Raw genomic sequence first — 13637 nt, 5'->3', positions numbered from 1 at the left:
CATCAGACAACTATCCACATGCACAGGAATGAAACTGTACCCTGACATCATACCACACAGAAAAAGTGAACTCAAAATGGTCCACAGGCCAAAATGTAAGAGGTAAAAACACAAACCCTAGAAGAAAACATGGAGAAAAACCTTCATAACATTGGGTGTAAGAATGGTTTCTTAGAACTGACACCATAAGCACAGCCAGTAAAGAAAATTTCCTCAAAATTAAAAACTTTTGGAAATCCAAAGACACCACCAAGAAGGTAAGATGACAACCCACAGAGGCACGTTATATATCCGATGAGGGTATGCTATCCAGAATATATAAGTAGCTTTGAAAACTGAACAGGAAAAAGACAAACAACCAATAACAAAATGGATAAAGAGTTTAAAATACACACTACACACACACACACACACACACACACACACAAGCAATTGGCCAGCAAGCACATAAGAAGATACTACACGTTATTAGTTATAATGGAAATTTAAATTCCAACCACAATGACATACCCACTCACACACACTAGAAAGACTAGTGTTAAAAAAAAAAAAAAAAATTAAAGATATCTGTTGGCAAGGATACAGAAAACCTGGATACTCTTAAACACTGCTTGTAGAAATATAAAATGGTACAGGCTGTGTGTAAGCTAGATGAATCTTCCCTCAAAAATTTACATGTGGAATTACCATAGCTCAACAATTCCATTCCAAGGTATATACTCCAAAGATTAGAAAACAAGTGTTCAAACAAGATCTTGTACATGAACATCTATAGCAGCCATGTTCACAATAGTTGAAAGGTGCAATCAACCCAAACCTCTGTCAACAGATGGATGGATAAGCAAAATTACATATATCATAACCTGATATATTATTCAGCCATAAAAAGGAAAGAGAAAACTGAAATGGAGCAGTTGTTATGGAACACAATATGGCAGTACCTCAAAAATTAAGCATGGAATTCACTTACAACACAGTGATTCCACTCCTGGGTATACACTGAAAAGAACTGAAACCAGGGAATTGAACACCAGCATTCATGGCAGCATTATTCACCGTGCCAAAAGGTGGAAGCAACACAAGTGTCCACTGACAGATGAGTAGATAAATAAAACGTGGTCCATTCACACAGTGAACTATAATTCAGCCTTAAAAATGAGGAAATTCTGACATACGTAACAACATCGTGCTAAGTGAAACAACCCAGGCACACAAGGACAAATAGAGTACGCTCTACTTATGAGGTACCTGGAGTAGTTTCCAGGGGCTGGGGGAAGAGAAAATATGAAGTGGGTGTTTAACAAGTACAGGGTTCCACTTGGGGAAGATGAAAGCAATTCTGGAGACGGATGGTGGTGATGGTTACACAAAAACGTGTATGTGGTTAATGCCACTAAAGTGTGCACTTAAAAATGGTTAAAATGGTGAATGCTGTATGTCTTTGATCATACAGAAAAAAGGTATGAAGTTGATGTATATTGCAACATGGATGAGCTTGAATACGTCCTAAGTGAAAGAAACCAGGCACAAAAGGCCACATACTATATGAGTCCATTTGTATGAAATGTCCAGAGCAGGCCAATCCACAGCGATGAAAAATAGATTAGTGCTTGCCAGGGGCTTGGGGGACAGGGAAAGGAGAGTGACTTTGTAATGGGCTCTGAGTTTCCTTCAGAGGAAGAAAAAAAAACATCTGGTACTATTAATAAATAGATGGTTGCACAACACGGGCAATGAATGACATTCCATTGAATTATATACTTACAAATGGTAAAAATGGTGAAATTTTAACAGGTGGTTTCCAATATTTATATACATAGTCATAGTATGGACTAGGACCTTGTCACATTGATTGGTGATGTAAACATAAGTGTGCAAACCTGAGGTACCTCGCAACCGGTGGACACACATGTGCACACACGGCTGGAGAACACAGCAAGGTAACGTGGGTCAGTAAATTCTTATGAAATTTCCATGACCAATTAGGCCACTTGCCTTTCATTTGGCAGTGAGATTTAATTTTTCTTTACTAATGATCTAAACTATAAACTGTTTTTAGCTACTGTTTCCTTGGTCTACATATAAATCGAAGCTGAGTCTCACAAATGATACACTAAATAATGGATTTTTTTGTCTTTTGAAAAATCACATTATCAACTTTTCTACTGTTGGATACTACAAACTGCTGTGACTTTAAGGCTCTAGCTGGGCAAACCCTTGGAAAATTTGCTAAGGGTGTCCACTGGGTGGATGCGTTGAGGGAACCTGAATAAAAGCCCTGAGACGCCAAAACCCGGCTGTGTCCCTGAAAGTGAGAGCAGGGTAGACAGCAGGCAGCTGGCGTAGCCCGCGTGGGAGAGGGGAGCAGGCAGGACTGCTCAGGGTCTGCAGGCCATGGTCAGGCCTGCGTTGTCTCTCCAAGGCCAGTAGGAAACCACTGGCAAAGTTATAAATCAGGAGAGCGACATGACGAGACTTGAGTCTGTGAAGCGCTGTTTGCCTTTGGCAGGTTGGGACCCTCAGTGAGGGGGGATCTGCGCTCCCCCTGGGGGGCTGCGCTGAGAGAGCAGGGCATGAACAGTGGGTGTTCCTGCGGGAATGTGGGGTCTGCGTCTGCTCAGGAGGAAACACTGCCCACACCCACCTTGGAGTCATCTCTGCTCTTTAGATCTGCCAAGGCGGGGAAACTGAGGGACAGTCTCAGAAACAGTTCCGGGAAAAGAAAACTGGAACCAAAGGGAAAGACACATTTTTCTCCCAGTTGAGGAAGGCGGAGAAGCGGGCCTGGTGGATGGGACGGTCGGGAGGAAGGTGTATTTCCTGATTTGGGGTTAACGGTGATGAGCTGGGAGCGCGTGGCTGCTGCAAAACACACGGTAAAACACACGGGAGGACTCACCGTGAAGCAGCAGACCTCACACAGCAATGGCTCTGGAGACTCTGAAGGCGGGACACAAAGGACTTTGCGCTGTGATGCCATGTTCCCTGGAAGGACGGAATTGCTGTAAGGAAACCACGTTTATGAGCAACCACCTGAACACCCTGCCAGTGACACAGAGAGGACAGCGACCTCCCTCACAGAGGCTGAGCCAGACCCACGTCCAGCTCAGAGGCTGCTACCCCATTAGGGTGGAGAGGCCACCGCGTGGACGTCACACCCGTGGCCACCACGTCCTGGGTGTGGGGGACCTCAATGTGGTGGAAACTGTGGGTTCCCCATTTCCAGATGTCCACACGGAGCCCCTCCCGGGTCTCTGAGGACCGGCCGCCCCCCAGCAGGCGGCTGCGGACAGGAAGGCGGTGCCCCTGGGGCTGGGACCAGAAGGTCGCACTCACCCTTGGGGCCACAGGTCTGGGCACGGGAAGGCCTCACTCACTGGCAGCCGCGTCCTCTCACGCAGGGCGGGATGCCAGAGGGCAGGAGCAAACAGATGGTATATCTGATATACCATCAAAACAGAAAATAAAATAACTTTTTCAGACCAAAAAATGAAAGAAATTACCACCACCAAATTCTCATTACCAAAAAAAAAAAAAATTAAAAGAAATTCTTCAAGCAAAAGAAAAATTAACCAGCTGGAAAGCTGGATCTGCACAAAACAACGAGGCTGACGAAGAACGTCGCCCTGTCCCCATCCAGCGACCCTGCGTTTTCAGACCAACTCGCAGATTCCCAGAGACGAGGGACCGGCTCGCCCACGTGCGCAAACGCCCACCTCGGTGGAGGCTCCGCCTGGTCCCCCACGACGGGGCCGACGCAGACTCGGCAGTCGAGGGTCAAGGCAGGGGCGGCAGCTCTGCCCGGGCGCCTCAGCCCTTCCCACGGTCACGAGAACACGACCTCCCCGGAGCCCAGGGAGAGTCAGGGCTTCACGGTGTGTCCCCACCCACGCGGGGCCACGGGCAAGGCCAGCTGAGCCGTACCCGCCTCCTCCCGGGACGCTCTGGCTTTGGCCATCCGGGAAGAGACACCACAGCCACTGTGTGCAGAGCGCGAGAGCAGAGCACCGTCCGGCCACCGCTGCCCCCACGCCAAGCAGACAGGGAGACTGAGTCAGAAGCCAAGGAGGGCCCTGCTCGCCCCTGGTCACTCGGCCACAGGGGACAGCTCCAGGGCAGGGACCTGGTGGTCCAGCAGCTGAGGCCCCAGCGGCAACGCCCTCTGCCCCCCAGCCTGGCGCCATCTGCCACCTCATGACCAGGCCGGAGCATTCGTCCTGCGCCCCCCCACTGCCCGCCATGGGGCAGATGTCACCCGCACTGCGAGGAGGGCAGAGGAGACCACAGCCTCCCAGCAGCCACTGCCGACCGGTCACACACGGCTGTCCCAGGAGCCTCTGGATTCCGCCTGTGCCCAACGCCTCCAGACCAGAAAGCGGCCTCCCAGCTGAGCTGCAGGTTTGCTGTGCTGTTACCTTCAAAGGCCAGGGAGAGGTTCGCCGCCTCAGGTGCCTGTTTGTAAAGAGCAGTTTGCGCACACCTGGTGGGAAACTCCCCCGGTGACCCAGGAGTTCCCCCACAGGCCGCTCAGACCTGGGTGCGGGTCCCTTCTGCGTCCTCCTCCTCTACGGCCCAGGCAGGAGCTGACAGGCACCGGAAGCTGCTGTGTGATCAGCACACGGCTGGGAGAATCCCCTGGCACAGGAGCTGTCCAAGGCCGGGGGACAGGCAGGGCCACACCAGGCCCGCGTCATGGGGAGGATTCGGGCGGGGGGGAGGGGCCCAGGTGCTCTGTCCAGCCCTGTCTCCCGCCTGCCAGGACCCCCATCACAGTGTGGAGGGCGCCCCCCTGCGCTTCGGGAGTGGAAGGGACCCGCAGTGCAGACGGCCAGGGTGGCCTCTGGACACCGGGCTGAGGCATCAGCACCCAGGTGGGCTCTGGGGAGGCCTCGGGAGGGTCCTGCCATACCCTGACCTTCGCCCCTATGTCACCGAGGTTGCAAAGGAAAGGAGCGGACACATGACCCCAGAGGTGAACAGGCGAGTCATCCTTCCAATGTCACAGAGCACGTGATGCAGACTCCTGGGACTGCAGGACATGGCCTGCCATAAGTGTCCAGGATGACAGGGTTAGACAATCAGGGGAAGGAATCTTATTTCCAAACTCCTTTTACTTGGGGGACCAGAGACCAGGCTGTCAACAGCCTGCCACGTTATTAAGAAGGTGTCACGCCCACCAGGAGGCTGCCAGGGCCTTGAGAAGGGGTGGCAGGTCCTTCAGGCGTGGGGAGGCGGCGTGGGTGCCCATGTTCATGGCCCATTTGCTATTTTAAAAACTACCCGTGAGAGGAGCCCCCACAGCAGAGCTGCACCCCTCCCGCCGCTCTCCTGCAGAGAGACTCACCCAGGGCCCACGGGTGTCCACAGGTGAGCCAGGGGCGGGGTCTGCCAGTCACCTCGCGCTGTCCTTGCAGGAACTGCTGCGGGACCCTGGTCCCCCTTCCCTGGGTGGGCTCTGGGTCTGAAAATCAGCTTGGGTTACAACTGGGTGTGAAAAAGTCATTTTCCACTTGCCCCCACCAAGCCCACCTTGGGCAGAAGAGCGGTGACGTCCTTTTGCTGTCAGATGTGGGCCCCAGGGTGCCCTCACTCTCCCCAGCACTGCACCACCTTTTCTTCCTTGTCCACGGCCGTACCACCCTGAACGCGCCCGGTCTTGGCTGATCTCGGACGCTAGGCAGGGTCAGGCCTGGTTAGCATTGGTGACCCCAGCAACCCCAGCCTGCTGTAAAGGCTGCAGTTGCCCCACCCTGTGGGCGGAAGTCCTGTGCCAACCCCACATCCACAACCCTCGCTGCGCTCCCTGACTGCACCTGGACACACACACGGCTGGTCCTGGGGCAGGACCCCAGGCACAGGCTCTCTGAATCAGCTCTCGGTGTCTGGAATAGCTTCTCTGCTCCGACCTGCAGGGCATTCACACTCTGCTTCCCGAGGTCCTGGGTGCTCATTGCCCACAGGACTGGCAAATAGTGGCAAAGTACTAAAATTGTCACCAACAGTTACATCTGTAGTCAAGTGTAGGCGGTCAGTAGCTGCTTCTAAGCGTGTTGCAGAACTTGGAGGAACAGGGGAAAGCCCCCAGTTTAGCACCAAAGGTCCCAGGCAAACTGGGACAGTTGCCACGACAGATGGAGACACTCCTCCAAGACCCAGGAAGCAGGCTGGGGGCGCCCGAGTCCCAGCCCCTCTTGGTCTCCTGCACACAGGTGCAGAGTCTCCAGGCCCCAAGCAGCCCGGGGAAGGAAATCCCTGCACCTCCGCTGCAGCCAGGCCTCTGGCCCAGGGGGTGTGACCCTCAGTTCTCTTAGGCAACGGACCTCCAGCCTGCCTGTGGCAGGGAGCAGGCCAAAGCTCTGCCCACCCCGCTCCCCGCAAGGACTTCTTTGGCCTCTGTCACCCTCAGCGAACGCTGCAGATGGAGCAGCCCCTACCAACCAGGGTGGGCTGCACGCTCCCGGGAGGTGGGGGCACTGTCCCAGGCCAGTGCCTGCCTCACCCCCTGAATGACCACAGGGCCAGCACCGATCCCATCCCCAGGGTACAGGGGTACCAACCTGGCCCTGACTCCAGCCCTGCAACGGGCACACACGTGGTCATTTAGGGCTGCACTGGCTCTTGTCCCCAGCAGTGACAGAACCTGTGATCGAAGTTCTCGCCAGACGCGTCCAAGGCACCCAAAGCCCGGGCTCTGTCTCAAGCTCTGGGTGGACTTGGCTGACCCTGAGCAGGCTGATCCCCCGTCACTAGGAAATTTACCTAAAATCAGGAACTTGCTCACCACTTTGAGTCCCCTCAACGTCGGCTAAACTAATAGTAATTGCGTTTAAAAAACGTGTCTGCCTTTACTCTTACCTGAGACTTTGACATTCCAAGTGTCTCTCCATTCAGTTGTCAACAGTAGTTATTGCTGCGTCACATTTAGGTGGGTCTAACCTGACATTCAGACCGGACGAGGGTCAGGCGAGGGCTGGGTGAGGGCTCAGGCCCAGCTTTGGTTTATGCTGTCCAGGCTTTGAGTCCCAGGCCTGCTTTGGCCTTTTCACTGGTTTCTGTGCCTCAGTTTGCCCACAAGGACGACCAGAATAGCCAGTGCGTGTTAGCGCTGTCCTCGCGGACCACGAGCACGCGCTGCATGATCTGTTTCAGCCAGCGACGTTCAGCGACTCATTACAACGACCGTCACGATGCTGCTTGCGGGGAGTGTCAGGCTTCAGCCGAGTCGCCCATCGGGCGGAGAAGCCGGCAGCCCGCCCTGGACCGCGCGGTGCCCCGTCCCCACCCGCACTCCCCTCCCGTGTCCGCCCCCGCCCCGCCCCGCCCCCACCGCCGTTGACCAATCTACTCAGCCACCTTGACCAATCTGGACTCAGCCGCCCTGACCAATCAGATTCAGCCACACTGACCAATCAGGACAGAGCCACGTTGACCAGTCAGGACTCAGCCACCTTGGCCAAACTGGACTCCCCCCGCCCTGACTAATCAGATTCAGCCACACGGACCAATCAGGACTCAGCCGCACTGTCCAGATTCAGCCACACTGACCAATCAGGACTCAGCCACCCTGACCAGTGGGATTCAGCCACATTGACCAATCAGGACACAGCCACCCTGACCAATCAGATTCAGCCACACTAACCAATCATGATTCAGCAGCACTGACCACATTCAGCCACACTGACCAATCAGGATTCAGCTGCACTGACAAATCAGGACTCAGCCGCACTGACCAATCAGGCTTCAGCCACACTGACCAATCCGTCTCAGCTAAATCGACCAATCACACTCAGCCACATTGACCAATCAGGACTCAGCTGTCCTCACATATCAGATTGAGCCACACTGACCAGTGAGGACTAGCCACCTTGACCAATCAGGATTCAGCCGCCCTGACCAATCAGATTCAGCCACACTGATCAATCAGGACTCAGCAGTACTGACCAGAGTCAGCCACAGTCACCAATCAGGATTCAGCTGCACTGACAAATCAGGAAGCAGCCGCATTGACCAATCAGATTCAGCCGCACTGACCAATCAGTCTCAGCCAAATTGACCAATGAATTTCAGCCAAATTGACCAATCAGACTCAGCCACGTAGACCAATCAGGACTTAGATACCCTGACCAATCAGACTCAGCCGCGTTGACCAACCAGGACTCAGCCGACATGACCAATCACATTCAACCACACTGACCAATCAGGCCCCAGCCACATTGAACAATCAGGACTCCGCCGCCCTGACCAATCAGCTTCGGCCACTCTGACCAATCAGGACTCAGGGGCGCTGACCAGATTCAGCCACAATGACCAATCAGGAAACAGCTGCACTGACAAATCAGGACTCATCCGCACTGACCAATCAGATGCAGCTGCACTGACCAATCAAGACACAGCCGCATTGACCAATCAGCTTCCGCCATATTGACCAAACAGGATTCTGCCGCACTGACCAATCAAGCTCAGCCAAATTGACCAGTCAGACTCGGCCACGTGGACCAATCAGGACTCAGCCACACTGAGCAATCAGACTCAGCTGCGTTGACCAATCAGGACTCAGCCACCCTGACCGATAAGGTTCAGCCACACTGACCTATCAGGACCCAGCCACGTTGACCAATCAGGACTCAGCCACCCTGACCGATGAGTATTCAGCAGCACTGTCCAGATTCAGCCACACTGAGCAATCAGCATTCAGCTGCACTGACAAATCAGGACTCAGCCGCACTGACCAGATTCAGCCACACTGACCAATCAGGATTCAGCTGCACTGACAAACAGGACATTTCGTTGGATGCCAGACCTTGTGGATTTTACCTTGTTGGGTGCCAAGCGTTCTTATGAGGCTACGAAGACCCCTCAGTTTGCTCTGGGATGCAGCTGGGCTTCTTGGAAACAGTTGGATCCTTGGCGATATGTTAGGTGGGGCCCTCCCCTGGGGGGTTAATCGTCTCCACGCTCAGGCAGGGTCTTCTAGGCATGTCCGCAGTGCTGTGCATCACGTGTTCTCCTCTGTCTGCCTGCTGAGCGTTGGCTCGTTACTGCTAATCCTTCCGGGTGGATCTTTCGCCATCACGCCAGATGCTCAATAAATATCAGCCTAATAAATACCAAAGAATAAAGATTGGACACCATTTTTCTTATGATCTTAAAGTCAAATTTCTTTTTTAAAATGACATTCTATCTAGAGCTTCCTCCTCCATCTGCCCTCTTTAATTTCAGGTATTTTGTCAAAAGTCCTGGTCACTAAACAAAGCTGAACATGAGCTATTTAATGACACTTGAATCGCCGTGAGATGGCCTCAGACGGCAGCGTAATGAAATGCCATCAGCGACCAGATGTGGCTCTTGCATCACCTGCGTTTTGGGGACACGGAGGCATTTGTGGGACCTGTTATCTCTGCTCCCCAGCACGGGCGAGTGTGTGTGACCCCACACGCAGCGGGAGCAGGAGAGAGACCCGCCCGTGGCGGCAGCCCGGCCACGAGGCAGCCGTGCGGTGGGGATTCATTTTCTGACTTTTGATTCTTTGTTTCTTCTTAGCTCCGTGCCTGACCAGGAGGCCAGTCAGCCCGGGTGCCCCTCTTCAAAGAAGAAATCACAAGAAAAATTAGCAAATAGTTCAAATATTAGTCAAAATACATAAAATTTGTGGCATCACGTGAAAGGAAGATTTGTCACTTGAAATACAAAAGAGACTGCAAAAAGAAAGCATACAAATGGCCGATCAGCTCAGGAACAGCTGTTCAACTCAGTGGTCACTGAGGAAATGCAAACTGAAGCTGACAGGCTCCGGCACCGGCACCGGGTCAGTGGCAGGCGGGCAGGGGCCTCTGTGGGGAGCCAGGGTCTGGATCAGAGGGGCTTCTGCGTATTTCCTGAGCAGCTGCTTCCAGCGCAGCTCCCTGGCGGAAAATAAACACAACTTCTCCAGGGCAGGCTATGATTGTGTGTTGTGTGGACCAAGCTCCCCTGCAAACGCTAAGTAGACATTAGCAGAAATAAGGAGGCTCTCGCGGCCCTGCGGGATCCCGTGGCCCTGGGCGATCCCGGCGGGTGGAGGAGGAGGGGTCAGATCCGGGGCGGTGTGCGGAGAGGGCCAGCCGAGCTGACGGGGCCACTGGCCCCCGGCCGGGGAGAGCCCAGCGGCGGCTTGCAGCCTCCAGCAGCGGCGTTCCGGGTCCTGGAAGCAGCCCTCCTCCCACCTGCCGGCCGAGGCTGAGACCTGCAGGCCGGCAGAGCAGGGGAGCCGGGAAGCGGCACCTGCTTCCGGCCACGGCAAGGCCTGGAGAAACCCGAGCTCCTCAGCTGAGGAACAGCCCACTCAGGATGGTTCTGGGACTGTGTGGGACTGGGCTGCCGGCACCACCCAGCACCCGGGACTCTGCCCCGCAGCTGGTCCCGCCTCAGCCCCCAGCCAGAGGGATCCACCTGTGCCTGCTGTGTCCAGCCTGGTGTCCTGCAGCCGGGCGGGGGCGGGCCCAGGTGCTCTGTCCAGCCCTGTCTCCCGCCTGCCAGGACCCCCATCATAGTGTGGAGGGCGCCCCCCTGCGCTTCGGGAGTGGAAGGGACCCGCAGTGCAGACGGCCAGGGTGGCCTCTGCACACCGGGCTGAGGCATCAGCACCCAGGTGGGCTCTGGGCAGGCTGAGGGAGGATCCTGCCATACCCTGACCTTCGCCCCTATGTCACCGAGGCTGCAAAGGAAAGGAGCAGAAACGTCACGCCAGAGGTGAACAGGCGAGTCATCCTTCCAATGTCACAGAGCACATGATGGGGACTCCTGGGACTGCAGGACACGGTCTGCCATAAGTGTCCAGGATGACAGAGTCAGACAATCGGGGGAAGGCATCTTATTTCCAAACGCCTTTTACTTCGGGGACCAGAGACCAGGCTGTCAACAGCCTGACACATTATTAAGAATGTGTCACCCCCACCAGGGGGCTGCCAGGGCCTTGAGAAGGGGTGGCAGGTCCTTCAGGCGTGGGGAGGTGGCGTGGGTGCCCATGTTCATGGCCCATTTGCTATTTTAAAAACTACCCGTGAGAGGAGCCCCCACAGCAGAGCAGCACCCCTCCCGCCGCTCTCCTGCAGAGAGACTCGCCCAGGACCCACGGGTGTCCACAGGTGAGCCAGGGGCGGGGTCTGCCAGTCACCTCGCGCTGTCCTTGCAGGAACTGCTGCGGGACCCTGGTCCCCCTTCCCTGGGTGGGCTCTGGGTCTGGAAATCAGCTTGGGTTACAACTGGGTGTGAAAAAGTCATTTTCCACTTGCCCCCAGCAAGGCCACCTCGGGCAGAGGAGCGTGACGTCCTTTTGCTGTCAGATGTGGGCCCCAGGGTGCCCTCACTCTCCCCAGCACTGCACCACCTTTTCTTCCTTGTCCACGGCCGTACCACCCTGAACGCGCCCGGTCTTGGCTGATCTTGGATGCTAGGCAGGGTCAGGCCTGGTTAGCATTGGTGACCCCAGCAACCCCAGCCTGCTGTAAAGGCTGCAGTTGCCCCACCCTGTGGGCGGAAGTCCTGTGCCAACCCCACATCCACAGCCCTCGCTGCGCTCCCTGACTGCACCTGGACACACACACGGCTGGTCCTGGGGCAGGACCCCAGGCACAGGCTCTCTGAATCAGCTCTCGGTGTCTGGAATAGCTTCTCTGCTCCGACCTGCAGGGCATTCACACTCTGCTTCCCGAGGTCCTGGGTGCTCATTGCCCACAGGACTGGCAAATAGTGGCAAAGTACTAAAATTGTCACCAACAGTTACATCTGTAGTCAAGTGTAGGCGGTCAGTAGCTGCTTCTAAGCGTGTTGCAGAACTTGGAGGAACAGGGGAAAGCCCCCAGTTTAGCACCAAAGGTCCCAGGCAAACTGGGACAGTTGCCACGACAGATGGAGACACTCCTCCAAGACCCAGGAAGCAGGCTGGGGGCGCCCGAGTCCCAGCCCCTCTTGGTCTCCTGCACACAGGTGCAGAGTCTCCAGGCCCCAAGCAGCCCGGGGAAGGAAATCCCTGCACCTCCGCTGCAGCCAGGCCTCTGGCCCAGGGGGTGTGACCCTCAGTTCTCTTAGGCAACAGACCTCCAGCCCGCCTGTGGCAGGGAGCAGGCCAAAGCTCTGCCCACCCCGCTCCCCACAAGGACTTCTTTGGCCTCTGCCCCCCTCAGCGAACGCTGCAGATGGAGCAGCCCCTACCAACCAGGGTGGGCTGCACGCTCCCGGGAGGTGGGGGCACTGTCCCAGGCCAGTGCCTGCCTCACCCCCTGAATGACCGCAGGGCCAGCACAGATCCCATCCCCAGGGTACAGGGGTACCAACCTGGCCCTGACTCCAGCCCTGCAACGGGCACACACGTGGTCATTTAGGGCTGCACTGGCTCTTGTCCCCAGCAGTGACAGAACCTGTGATCGAAGTTCTCGCCAGACGCGTCCAAGGCACCCAAAGCCCGGGCTCTGTCTCAAGCTCTGGGTGGACTTGGCTGACCCTGAGCAGGCTGATCCCCCGTCACTAGGAAATTTACCTAAAATCAGGAGCTTGCTCACCACTTTGAGTCCCCTCAACGTTGGCTAAACTAATAGTAATTGCGTTTAAAAAACGTGTCTGCCTTTACTCTTACCTGAGACTTTGACATTCCAAGTGTCTCTCCGTTCAGTCGTCAACAGTAGTTATCGCTGCGTCACATTTAGGTGGGTCTAACCTGACATTCAGACCGGACAAGGGTCAGGCGAGGGCTGGGTGAGGGCTCAGGCCCAGCTTTGGTTTATGCTGTCCAGGCTTTGAGTCCCAGGCCTGCTTTGGCCTTTTCACTGGTTTCTGTGCCTCAGTTTGCCCACAAGGACGACCGGAATAGCCAGTGCGTGTTAGCGCTGTCCCCGCGGACCACAAGCACGCGCTGCATGATCTGTTTCGGCCAGCGACGTTCAGCGACTCATTACAACGACCGTCACGATGCTGCTTGCGGGGAGTGTCAGGCTTCAGCCGAGTCTCCCATCGGGCGGACAAGCCGGAAGCCCGCCCTGGACCGCGCGGTGCCCCGTCCCCGCCCGCACTTCCCTCCCGTGTCTGCCTCCGGCCCCGCCCCCACCGCCGTTGACCAATCTACTCAGCCACGTTGACCAATCTGGACTCGGCCGCCCTGACCAATCAGATTCAGTCACACTGACCAATCAGGACAGAGCCACGTTGACCAGTCAGGACTCAGCCACCTTGGCCAAACTGGACTCCCCCCACCTCCCGCTCTGACTAATCAGATTCAGCCACACTGACCAATCAGGACTTAGCCGCACTGTCCAGATTCAGCCACACTGACCAATCAGGACTCAGCCGCCCTACCAGTGGGATTCAGCCACACTGACCAATCAGGACTCAGCCACATTGACCAATCAGGACACAGCCACCTTGACCAATCAGATTCAGCCACACTAACCAATCAGGATTCAGCAACACTGACCAGATTCAGCCACACTGACCAATCAGGATTCACCTGCACTGACAAATCAGGACTCAGCAGCACTGACCAATCAGGCTTCAGCCACTCTGACCAATCCGTCTCAGCCAAATCGACCAATCACACTCAGCCACGTTGACCCATCAGGACTCAGCTGTCCTGACCAATCAGATTGAGCCACACTGACCAATCAGGA

At 55.5% G+C, this 13637-nt stretch overlaps 1 long non-coding RNA gene across 2 annotated transcripts; it reads right to left on the bottom strand.

The window, feature by feature from the left end:
• Positions 1–6532: 6532 nt before the first annotated feature.
• On the bottom strand, positions 6533–12663 carry LOC138396442 (uncharacterized). 2 transcript variants are annotated; one of them, XR_011235706.1, is made up of 4 exons: positions 12611–12663; positions 8815–9097; positions 6856–7190; positions 6533–6746 (listed from the first exon to the last, which is right to left on the bottom strand). It is a non-coding gene; the product is annotated as an uncharacterized lncRNA (long non-coding RNA). The 2 variants fall into 2 exon arrangements; XR_011235705.1 differs by lacking the exon at positions 12611–12663 and adding an exon at positions 9355–9577.
• Positions 12664–13637: the final 974 nt, after the last annotated feature.

The sequence above is a fragment of the Eulemur rufifrons genome, chromosome 16 (assembly GCF_041146395.1).
Source record: "Eulemur rufifrons isolate Redbay chromosome 16, OSU_ERuf_1, whole genome shotgun sequence".
In the NCBI taxonomy this organism is placed as follows: domain Eukaryota; kingdom Metazoa; phylum Chordata; class Mammalia; order Primates; family Lemuridae; genus Eulemur; species Eulemur rufifrons.
This window is presented reverse-complemented; position numbering and strand designations above follow the sequence as displayed.